Raw genomic sequence first — 11,315 nt, 5'->3', positions numbered from 1 at the left:
TAGGAATGTAAACCGCGTCTCAGTACCAAATTTCCCAGCACATCAGCGTCACGACCTACGGCAGTGTCATCCCGTCTTCACATGCTGCCCGACACCGGCGCTGATACTACAGTCATCGGTCCTCAGTGACGGTGCAATGCTTGGGGCTCTCTCCAAGTGATCTAGACCGCCACTCATGATCTCCGCTTCACGGCAGATGGTTCACAGATGGCCCCAGCCCCAGGTCTTCACTCCAAGCACAAGTCACCTTAAGTAACAGGTCGCGTCAAGCCTGGATTGATGTGCATAACGGTGTCCAGATTCCTTAAGGTCCCATGATATTGTCATCAAGAGTTGGCCATCTCCCCAGGGCTTCCCCAAACCTATTCTCGAGGGTAAAACACGCCAACAGGGTGCAATGAACGGAGCAGCAACTAATTCTGCTGTCGCCCTACCCCTACCTCTACCAGACACCTCTCCCCGGATGCTCGGAAGCACTTCCTGAAGGAATTCAGCGACGTTCTGGTGACCAAGTCCGTTCTGGGAATCCGCTTCTCAAGAAGATGGTAGGTTCCTCGATGAGGATCCACTCTGAGGGACGACGCGCGAAGCTCTTTCGCTATTTTACATCCCCGACTGGTCCTCCTGGCCTTCCGCGAGGCGGTCAAAACGAGCTGACTCATGGTCGCCTAAAAAATTATTGCACCAACCGGTGATGACCCGTCTCCATGGTGTCACCCTATGGCAGTCGTCGAAAACCCAAAGGTGTGCCTGATCACCACCGGACCTCTCCGCAAGCCCAACAGCCGGTGTCTTCGTCCTGCGCACCCTTCTCCCACGCCCTTGCAGCTATACGCAGTGTGAACCCGAAGGCGCGCTTTCTTCACGACGAGATGGACGCCCTGTGTGGATACTGGCAGATAGAGCTTGTTGAAGAAGACCGACCACTTACAACTTTCATTACACAGCATGGACGTTACAGTTATTGCCGTGGCCCTCATGATTCGCCGCTACAGGAGATGCTTTCGCCTCGAGGTGATATGGCTCTGCTGTCCGGCAAACTGCGTGAAAGTGGTCGACGACATATCTGCAGTACAATGAGTATCATACGGATCACCCTGCCGTATCTACGAGGTACTCAACAGGTGCCGAAGCACGGCATCACCCCAAATGCTGGCAAGTCGAAACGGCCAGCTCTTCAGTGGACTTTTGTGGGTACACCCTCTCAGGAAATGGTATTGCAGCGACCTGAGAAGGTCCGCGCCATCACGGATTTCCCCGACTCCCCTGCCAACCTCACCGGACTTGAGGTCCTTCATCGGTCTCGTCAACCACTCAGCAGAGTTTCCGCCGGACATCTCCGCAGCTGCCCAAACACTCGCCCCCGATGGTTTCCCCAAGAGACATTCCTGGGGACCCCGACAACGACAAGGCTCTTCCAGCGCGAAACAGGCTCCCCACCAATCCACCTGTCCTCGCCACGTTTGACCCAGCCTTGCCGACGGTTCTGCAGACAGATGCCCTCACGCTTGTGCCAGCGGGATACGCCCGCTGTAAGGATCATAGTGAAAAGTGGTGTTCCGGCTCGTCCAGTGTGGCTCGCGTTTCTCTGACACCGAGATTGGCTACGCCACTATTGAGTTGGAGCTGTTGGCTGTGGTTTGGGCGATGTCCGCGCAGGTTTTAATTTCATAGGCCTGCAACACTTTCACTAGTGACCGATCACACATCGCCCGGTTGTCCCGATCTCAACCACCACACGCTGGACGCCGTTGAGAAATTCTCGCCCAGCGTCTGGAAAGAGTAGTTTTGCACCACAGTGCGTGGCGCGTGTGCTGGTAGAGCTCTGCATCCTGATACCTTATCCTGCTCTCCTGTCAGCCGCCCTACTCCAGAAGACCATGTGCTCGACGTCGACCTCACTCTTCTGGGTCAGGACTGTGGTCACCCTACACGCCGTCCAATCCTTCGTTCGATCTGTCACCAGATGACGACAAGGCAATGGAGGACCTCGAACAACGGCCTGAGATGACCTCTTCCTACGTCCGACTCGTCGAGTATGTGAGAATGGATTCCCTCAGCAAACCGCTACAACCTTCACAACACCCTGCTCCCGTATTGGAAACTCTATGATGAACGCTACTGCGACGGAGACCTTGTTCTGTACGGAGCACGTAGTTGTCCTTGCTGCATCACGTCCCCACGTCTTGGCTCGCCTTCACGACAGTCACCGTGGAGCTGAGGCCACCAAACGACGCACACGACAGACCGTGTTCTGGGCCCGGCATCAACTCCGACATTCCACGCTGTTCGTGCGTGAGCCCTGCCAAGTATTACAACCCAGCCAGCAGCAGGAACCCTTCATATGACGACAACCCCACCCGCCCCTTTTGAGTCTGTTGTTGTTAAGAAAGAAAGGAGATTGTCGGATCAGTCCGACACGGACCTTTGCCTATAGGCGGCCCGTTTGCGGTTCCGGCTGAGCTCCAGGAGCAGCCAGACCGGATTGGGATTGAGGTGTCCCACCCGCAGATTGGAGGATACTGCAGGTTGCAAAAGTGAGCGGACCTCGATCAGTGGACGCCACCACCAGCCCCACTCTTGGACGTGTCAGCTGAGTGGCGCGCCTGAAACTGGGGGTCCGCACTTAAGGGGAGAGGATGCTTTTCTGGGTTATCTGGGTGGTGGGTACGTGTGATGACCCGGAGGTGTGAATGTGGGTCTGTGGCGGGCCTTTCTGGGTTAGAGTGGCCGCTGGTGTTGTGTGTGTTTCTTGGGAGATTTGAGTTCTGTTTCGGAGGCTTTGTGTGACCTCGCAATCGAGGTGATAGTGTTCAAGTGGGTTGGCTGCTGGCTCCTGACAGTAGGTGCATTCCATGACGTCATTTCCGATCATCTGCCAGGAACACTTGTACCCTAGTCGTAGTCGATGAAGACTGACTTGGGTTTGTCTTGGAGTTTTCTTATCAGCGAAAGGTGGTTCCCCTTTTGTGGCCGCCAGGTACCATTTGGCTGATTGGGAACCAGCGTTGAGTGCATGAAGGAAGCTTTTTTTGATGTGGAGCTTGGTAGTCTTTCTGAGGTGATTCTTGATCTGTTGCACACTTGCTGGAACTTGGATGTGTACGCTACTAGAACGTGTAGCTGCCTTGGCTGCTTCGTCTGCCACGTCGTTTCCTCCGATCCCTACATGACTGGGAATCCAGTGTAAGACGACTGGTCGGTTTTGGCTTTGGAATTCCTGTAGCTGTGCGAGGATCGAGGTGATGATGTGGACGTTGTCTCTTGGTTGACTGTGTTGCAGCGCCTGCATGGCCGATTTCGAGTCCGTGTGAATTATGATGGGCTTGTTGTGTTGTGTTGCAGCGTGTTGTAGGGCCTTTGAGATTGCTACCAGTTCTGTTTGTAGGGTGGAGCAGTCATTGGAAAGTCTCCATTGGAGGGTCTGACCTTGGGTGTAGAAGGCCGCTCCGGATCTATGATGTTTTGGGTCCACCGAGCCGTCTGTGAAGTATGATGCTGCATCAGCCGGTGTCTCGGTGGCTATGGCTTCGAGAGTTATTTTTTTGAGGTCCTCCTTCTGGAGGTTGGCTTTACTATCGCCTAGGTCGGTAAATTTGAGTGTGGCTGGTGGAAGGCTCCATGGTGGAGGGACAGCGTAACCATTGTCTCGTGTGTCTTGGTTGTTCTTGACGAGTGTTTCTGCTTGCAGGTGTCGGATGACCTCGCTTGCCTCGTGCGACCAGGTGGCCCCTCGCACTCTGTGGTCGAGGTGGAGGGAGGCACTGATTCGAATCTTGGCAACTGTGGGCTTGTCTGCTCTACAGATTTTGGCGAGGAGACCGGCTGTCACCTGCTTGACTCGTACTGCCAGGGGTGGTAGTTCGGTTTCCATTTGCAGATTGCAAATTCTGGTCCACATGGGTGCTCCGAGCATGGTCCTGAGAGCATTGTTTTGGATGACTTCTAGCTTAGCTATTTGGTCTTCTCTCAGTCCAATGAGTGCTGGAGCACTGTAATCTACCAGCGATCTGATGGCCGCCTTGTAGTAGGCTTTGAGCACGTGAAGGTTTGCTCCTGCGGATTTGCTGGTGAGCGACCTCATTATATTGTGTCTGCTCTTCGTCCTGTGCCTGAGATATTCGAGTTGCGGCTTGAAGGTGAGTTTCTGGTCAAACCAGATTCCAAGACACTGGTGGGTGTTGGTCCAGACTACCGGCGTGTTTTGTATGGAGAGCATCTTGTCTGGTGTGTCTGTGCAGATGGCCATCGCTTTCGACTTGGCTGGATTTATCTTGAGTCCAAGTCTGTTGCACTCCTCTTCTATAAGTTGGAGTGCGTGTTGCGTGTTGGCTAGTCTGTTCGATCCTCTTACTATAAGCTGTAAGTCGTCTGCATAGCATAGGAGCTTGGCTGTTTGTCTGAAAGGAAGTTTGACTAGATTTTCCATCAGGACATTGAACAGCATTGGACTGAGGATGCCTCCTTGTGGGGTTCCGTTTTCATGGACCCTGTAGCTTGAGGTTGCTCCCTGAAAGCGTACTCGTGCTTCTCTCTGTGTGAGGTAGTTCTGGATCCACCCCAGCAACCTTCCTTTGACGCCTTTTTTAGCGAGCGTAGTTGTAATGGCCAATGGATTTGCTAGTTCGAAGGCTTTCTCCAGGTCGAGGAAGACCACCAGAGCTGGTTTGTTGTCCACTGTGCTGAGTATCTCGGCGATGTTGTTGCCTGTGCCGGTGTTCTCGGTGTAAGCAAAGATGTGAGGGTGTGGGCTGCCTACTTTCCACTTGAGTCGGTTGAGAGCCATTCTTTCTCCCGTCTTCGCTATGCAGCTGAGAAGGGAGATGGGCCTCGGTTTGTCTGGTTCTCTGGGCTTCGGAATGGGCTGTATATCTGCCTTCTTCCATTCCGGTGGGAGTCTTTGTGCTATCCACGAAGCATTGATGGCTTGCAGCAGAGCCTCGTGTCCGGCTGTACCGGCATGAGAAAGCATGGAGTAGGTTATTCTGTCGGCCCCTGGAGCTGTGTCCTTGCTTCGTTTTAGCGACTTCTGGAGTTCTTGCTGGTTGAATGGTCTGTCAGTGTCATCTTCACTGTTGCAGGCCTCTTCGATCATCTGGAGTCTGACCTGTCGCAGACGCCGTTGTGTCTCCTCCGCCTGTCTCGGGAGGTTTTTCGTTGCTGCTCGGTCAGAGAACAGTTTTGCAAGTCTCTCGGCTTCCTCTTCTGGGTTGGGATGGGTTGGTGGTGGTGGTGTTGCCTTCCCAGATGCCCTTCGGATCTGGGCCCACATCTTGCCAAAGGAGGTGTGCTCGTTCAGTTCGGAGCACCACTTGAGCCAGCTTACGTTTTTTATTTCTTCCTTCTCTTCCCTGGTATCCTTAACTATGACTTGCAGGAGATGTCTGTTTGTTTCCGTGGGATGTCTCCTGTAGTTTCTTCGGGCCATGTTCACTCTGTGGTTGAGTTCTTTCACCCTGGGACAGTAGTACCAGTAATCATTGTACTGTCTTGATGTGGGTTTTGTTTTTGGGATAGTCTCTTCTGCCGCTTGGTGAAACGCCTCGACCAATTGGTGGTGGAGGGTTGTCTCATCCACGGGTGCTGCACCGGCCGGCTGTGATTTTTCGCGCCACTTAGCCAGGTGTTTCTTAAAGAGTCCCCAGTCTGCCTTTTGGGTATTGTATCTCCATCTCGGGGGGGGTGGAGTGGGGAGTTTGTTCACCTTCAGCGTTGTTAGGGTGGCGAAGTGGTCGCTGGTCAGCGTGGGGTGTATCTGCCAGGAGGCCGAAGGCTGTAGTGCACTGGAGACGAAGGTTAGATCTAGCCTTCCTCCCCTAGTGTGGGTGGGCTCTCCGGTGTTCAGGAGGCAGATCTCGGGTGTATCTTGAAAGGTGGTGTATAGGTGTAGGCCGTCTTCATTTGTGGGGCTTGCCGAGCTTAGGAAGGGATGATGTGCGTTGAAATCCCCTCCTATGAGTGTGGCGTGGTCAGCGGCCGAAGCAAATAATTGAGTAACCTCCAGTGAGCCCCTTGGGTTCTTGTAGATGTTGTGAACAGCTAATTCCCGTTCTTGGAGGGTTACTTTGACGGCCTGTGTCTCGATGTTTTCCCCACATGGAAATTGCTGCGTGACATCGGCGGAGGGTATGCTTGACTTGACCAAGATCATACATCCTCTTGTTGACGCCTGCGTGAAATGCCTCCTGTATGTCTTGTAACCGCTGAATTTGAAACAGTGGTGTTCTTGTAGAAGTGTTTCTTGTAGCAGTATGATGTCAAGCTTGTCCTTGGCTGCTGCTTCTTGTAGGAGGTGTTTCTTGTTTTTGATGCCCTGAGCATTCCATGTTAGGATGTTCAGGGTGCTGACGTTTTCCACCACTGTTTCATCGGGGACTTCTGGTGGTCCTCGATGGAGATGTCCAAGTTCGATTCCAACTGGATCAGGTCCATGTCTTCGTGTTCTGTGGTTTTTGCCTTCTGGGCCGTGGTTCGGTTCAGGGGAGTTGAAACGTCCAGTTTCTTTCTGGGAGCTGTCGGTATCTTGGGTTCTCTGGTGGCCTTCTTCGGTGTAGAGTGTACCTCGGCTGTCACTCGTGTGAGGACCGGCGTGGCTTCCTCCACTGAGTTGGCTGGAGCTGTGGCGACTTGCCCGAGGACGCTCCCCATGAGTATTTGGAGCTGTGTGGGTTCGATCTTGTGGCCCAGTAGTCCGGCTAAGCCCTCCGCGAAGGTTGTCAGTACCTTGGCTAGGTCTGATACGTGCATCATTCCTTCTGGTGCCTTGGTGTGTGCTTCTTTTGCCTTTCTCGTGGTTGTCGTTGTCTGCTGCTTGGGTGGCTGAGGTGTGGCCGTAGTGAGGCCAGGAAACTGGGCTGCACTTTGGGTGTTGACTGGCTGAGGAGGTTGGCTTTGTTGTTTGGGCCTTTGGGTTCCCCACACGAAGGTACTTGGTGGGGCTGGTGTGTAGGCGGTGGGGGCCGGTCTTGCTGCTGGTCGGTTTGCCTGGACCCTCTTTGTTCTCTCGGAGCATCCAGGATTCCAGGCGTGGTGTTTGCCCCCGCAGTTGGCACACTTGGGGGCAATTTTTTCCCCATTTTTCAACTTGGTGAGGCAGGAGTGTGTGCCGTGCTTCTGTGCGCAGACTGCGCAGATTTCCTTGTACGTGCACCTTGTCTGATGGTGTCCGTATTTCTGGCATCTGAAGCACCGCAGGGGCTCTGGGACGAAGGGCCTCACTTCGTAGATCCCCCAGGTTTTGAGGTCTATGGTGCTGGGGGGTGAGCCGTAGTGCGTTATGAGCACTTGTTTCGTGGCGGCCGTCTTGTCGGACAGGGGAGAGCATCTCTCGGCTTTTAAGATCTTCGGGTGGTTCTCCAGGGGTTCGAGAGGTAGTTCCTTTGGGTACCGGAGGACTACCGACTTCATCAGTTTCTGGGCGGGGTCCAGCTTTGTTGATGCAACGGTGGTGGTGTTTTGCAGGTAAGTGTCGAGGGTGGTGGCAGAGTCCTTGTCTTTGGGGTGAATAATCATCTCCCCCTTTAGGTTGGGCCGCACTGAGAATTTGGCCAGTGGATTTAGCTTTTCAATCTCTGTGACGGCGGCATATGTTGTTTTTGCGTCCGTTTTCGTGATCCGGAATTTTGGCAGTGTCGTTGGAGGTGAGCTGGTGGTGGTGATGGGTGCCTTTGGGGCTGCTTGACGGCATTCGTTTCCCGAAAAAGCACGTCGGCGTTTCTTGTTTTCTACCTTCGTCCAGTTGTCCTCAGTGGCGGTAGCAGTGGTGGTGGAGTTGTTGGAGGTGGTGGCAGTGTTCCTACTTTTCAGGGCTTCATTGAAGGCGCGTAACTGGTCTGCTTTCTCTGTGCGAAGCCTGTCGTAGTTCGGGTCGTCAGGTTGGCGGTTCAGGCGGGGGTCGCGGTTAGGAGGGCGTACGCGCTCCATAACCTGGGTTATTTATTTTTTTTTTTTTATTTTTTTTTTTTTAGATCCTACCTATTCCGGTTGAGTAAAATGCAGAGGAATTACAGCACTCCCCACTGGCTGGTGGTCGTAGAGTGGTTCCTGAGCTTCTCTCCCGGAGCCCCGTTGGGGAAGCCTACTTCCTAGTGTATGTGACTGCTCACTTATAGACGTGAGCTAAGTGTGCCTATTTGGGAAGGATAAGGATTGCTACCCTCTTTCCAGGTGGACCCGCACGATCACGGTTTTCCTGGAAAGACTCGGCTGGGATGGGTTTTGCTCCAACCCCCTTTCGTGTTCACAATCTCCTGGGAGGGAGGTGAACAGTTACAGGGGGGACCGCAGGACGAATACACTTTTGAGGGTGCAGGTCCCTAGGCCAGAGCGAAAAAGGAAAAATAGTAGTAGAAGGAAAAGAGCTCAAACCACGCCGGGAATATCGCGCTATAACTGCTCTCCAGCTGGAGTGTGGGTCACTCACACCACCAGTGGGGAGGGCAAGCTAATGCTCGATAAACCGAGAACGCTCGTGAGTTGTTGTGGACGATGACGGTCGTGGGTGGTCCGGTCCGGGAAGATGGCCAACAATGGTACAAGGGAGAGGGCGGTCTTCACAGTTCCGGGTCCAGCAGGAGGTCTTGTTGAGAGGTCTTCTTGGTTCAGGAGCGATGTGAGAAGTGGGGCCTTTGAGTCTGTGTCGGCCGACTTTTTCTGTGTGTCAGGAAAGTCTTTCCTTGTCATCGTCGACCGTCTCTCTGGTTGGCCGGTTGTCATCAAGTGCGGTAATGATACGACATCTGCCGCCACCATCAGCAAGTTCCGCCACTACTTCCGTGACGTGGGCGTTCCTGTGCGCCTGCGAACTGACGGAGGGCCTCAGTTCACAAGCCGGGACTTTGCTGTGTTCCTCGACCGATGGGGAGTCCGGCATGTGTTGTCATCGCCCCATTACCCGCAGTCCAACGGCCACGCTGAGGCTGCTGTCAAATCCCTGAAGCACCTCATCCTTAAGGTGGCCCCTTCTGGGAATATTGACTGCGAGACCTTCGACTGGGGTCTTCTTGTACTCCACAACACACCTAACTACACCGGACGCTCCCCTGCCCAGGTCTTCGTTCTTGTGTCCCTGCTCACCCTCAATCCTTCTCCAAGGAATGGCAGGCCAAGACAGAGGATTGTGTTCGCCGAGCCGCCGAACGTGTTCAAGACGTTGTCGCCCGCTACAACGACCACGCTCGTTCTCTCCCCAGGTTGAGCGTCGGCACCCAAGTCCGTGTTCAGGACCCGACCTCCCTACGTTGGGACAAAGTGGGCGTAGTCATGGGTCTCGGTAGGTCACGGGACTACCAGGTGCGGTTACCCAGTGGTCGTGTGTGGTGGAGGAACCGCCGTTTTCTCCGCCCCTTAACAACGCCTTCCGCTGACCCCGCCACCAGTGTTGAGTCCCATATCCTCCCCAGTGATTAAGCCCCTCGATGCTCAGAACGGACCCACAGGAAAAGGTCCGCTCAAGACTTTGCTATGAGCGTATAGGGGAGGTGTATGTATATTAAGTATGTTGTATGTATACCATGTATGTATTCTATATATACACATTACTTCTCTGGTCAGTAGCGTGTGGCAATGCCCTGTTTCATGTCACCACACGCTTAGATAAATGTGCCTGGCAGCATCTGGAAGCTGCTAATGTACCACTTACCACATGTCGCCTGAGAGGTCAGAGAGAGGTCAATTGACCCCAATAGGAGTGTAAGGACTACCCGCGCTTGTAAGCGCACCTTGTATATTTCCGTTAATAAGAACCTACAGAACTCCACAGGTGTTTATGTTCGCCCCTGTAGTTAGAACCAAGTACCCCGAACATCTCCATGTTCCAAGACACTCTGCGTTTCCAAAGACAGGCACATACGTAGCTGAATGAATTGTTTTGGCTGTCGCAAGCTCTAGAGATCCACCATTGTAGCATAATCAGTCCACCGTCGCCGTCATTCACGAAAAGTCTGGAAAGTCACATCAGGCTTCAAGATGGGTGGGGGTTGGGCAGCCGCTTTGGGTGGGGCTGAAGGGCGTAAAGCAGGCGTTGACGAGGTACCTGAACTATTCGGTACAGAAGCGGTAGGAGAACCGGGGGCTTGGTTAGCAGTGAGGCGAGATATCAAATATTTAAACCGTTCACTATCTTCTAATCTCCTTTTTTTCGTCCTCAACACGTCTTCTAGCTTCGTCCTCACGCCTTTCCTCCCTCATAAACTTCATTAAAGCAATTACCTCTGGAAACAAGGCTGAATATCGAGGTGAAGGGATGCGAGATGTGGTGGGAGAAGCTGGGGCGTCTCTTTCCGATTGGTCATCCATCTCTGTAGAGCTGTCATCCGTCTGAGTCATCCGTCTGAGACAAAAAAATTAATTGAATACACAGATAAGTAGATTATATATAAAATATATATAAAGAAATGACTGCAATCTGTGTTCGTGAGAGTGTGTGTGTGTGTGTGTGTGCGAGGTGGTGTGTGGAGGCGCGCGGGAGGCGGGGGAGGCGAGGGAGGCGGGGGGGGGGTGCAGAGGCGGGCGAGCGTGCTGTGAGGCAGTTACCCTGGAGACACAGCCGGAGAAGGGTGCACTGACACTGCTCCTCACAAATGCCCCACACAAGCCTTCCACCTTGGGGAATCCTTTAGAACAAGGTCACACTTAAGCACTACACACACAAGGCACTTATTTCACTTCACAGAAACTTGCTGTCACTGACACTTCTGCAACTTGCTATAAATTCAAAGCAAGTTCTTGGGGGAGGTGGAGACGGTTGCCGGAGCGGGCGGGGTGGGTCCATTGGCCGAAGCGTGGGAGTTCCTGTGAGCCAGTCTTGCTACTGACTTTACACACTAGCACTTATACTGATCCAATCAATTAACTCACTGCGCCATGTACATGTTCTGGGTACTCAGTTCTAACTACAGGAGCGAACACAAACACCTGTAGAGGTTTTGTAGGTTCTATTTGCTGGAATTATACAGAGGTGCAACACAAGACGGTGGTTCCCAACACTCTCTATGGGTCAACTGACCTCTCTCTATGGGTCACCTGACCTCTCAGGCGACATGTGGCAAGTGGTACATTAGCAGCTTCCAGATGTCGCCATGCACATTATTTAAGCATGTGGTGACTTGAAAAATACATTACTACACGCTGCTAGCTAAATAAGTAATGTATATAAATGGAGTACATACATAGTATACATACAACATACATTATATACATACAGACTATGTCACTGGCCGGAATGCATACAGTAAAGGCTTCTAGCACAAAAATGGAAGAAATTGTAAAAAAATATGAAGATAAACAAATGGGTGTTATGAGTGATATAAGTAAGC

At 52.8% G+C, this 11,315-nt stretch overlaps 1 protein-coding gene across 1 annotated transcript in view; it reads left to right on the top strand.

The window, feature by feature from the left end:
* Nucleotides 1–11,315, top strand: part of LOC121873797 — a 75,281-nt gene that overhangs the window by 46,434 nt on the left and 17,532 nt on the right. The window lies entirely within an intron of this gene.

This window comes from Homarus americanus, unplaced genomic scaffold (genome assembly GCF_018991925.1).
Source record: "Homarus americanus isolate GMGI-L3 unplaced genomic scaffold, GMGI_Hamer_2.0 scaffold25827, whole genome shotgun sequence".
In the NCBI taxonomy this organism is placed as follows: Eukaryota; Metazoa; Arthropoda; class Malacostraca; order Decapoda; family Nephropidae; genus Homarus; species Homarus americanus.
The sequence above is the reverse complement of the archived record's forward strand: the minus strand, read 5'-3'. Positions and strand labels throughout refer to the sequence as shown.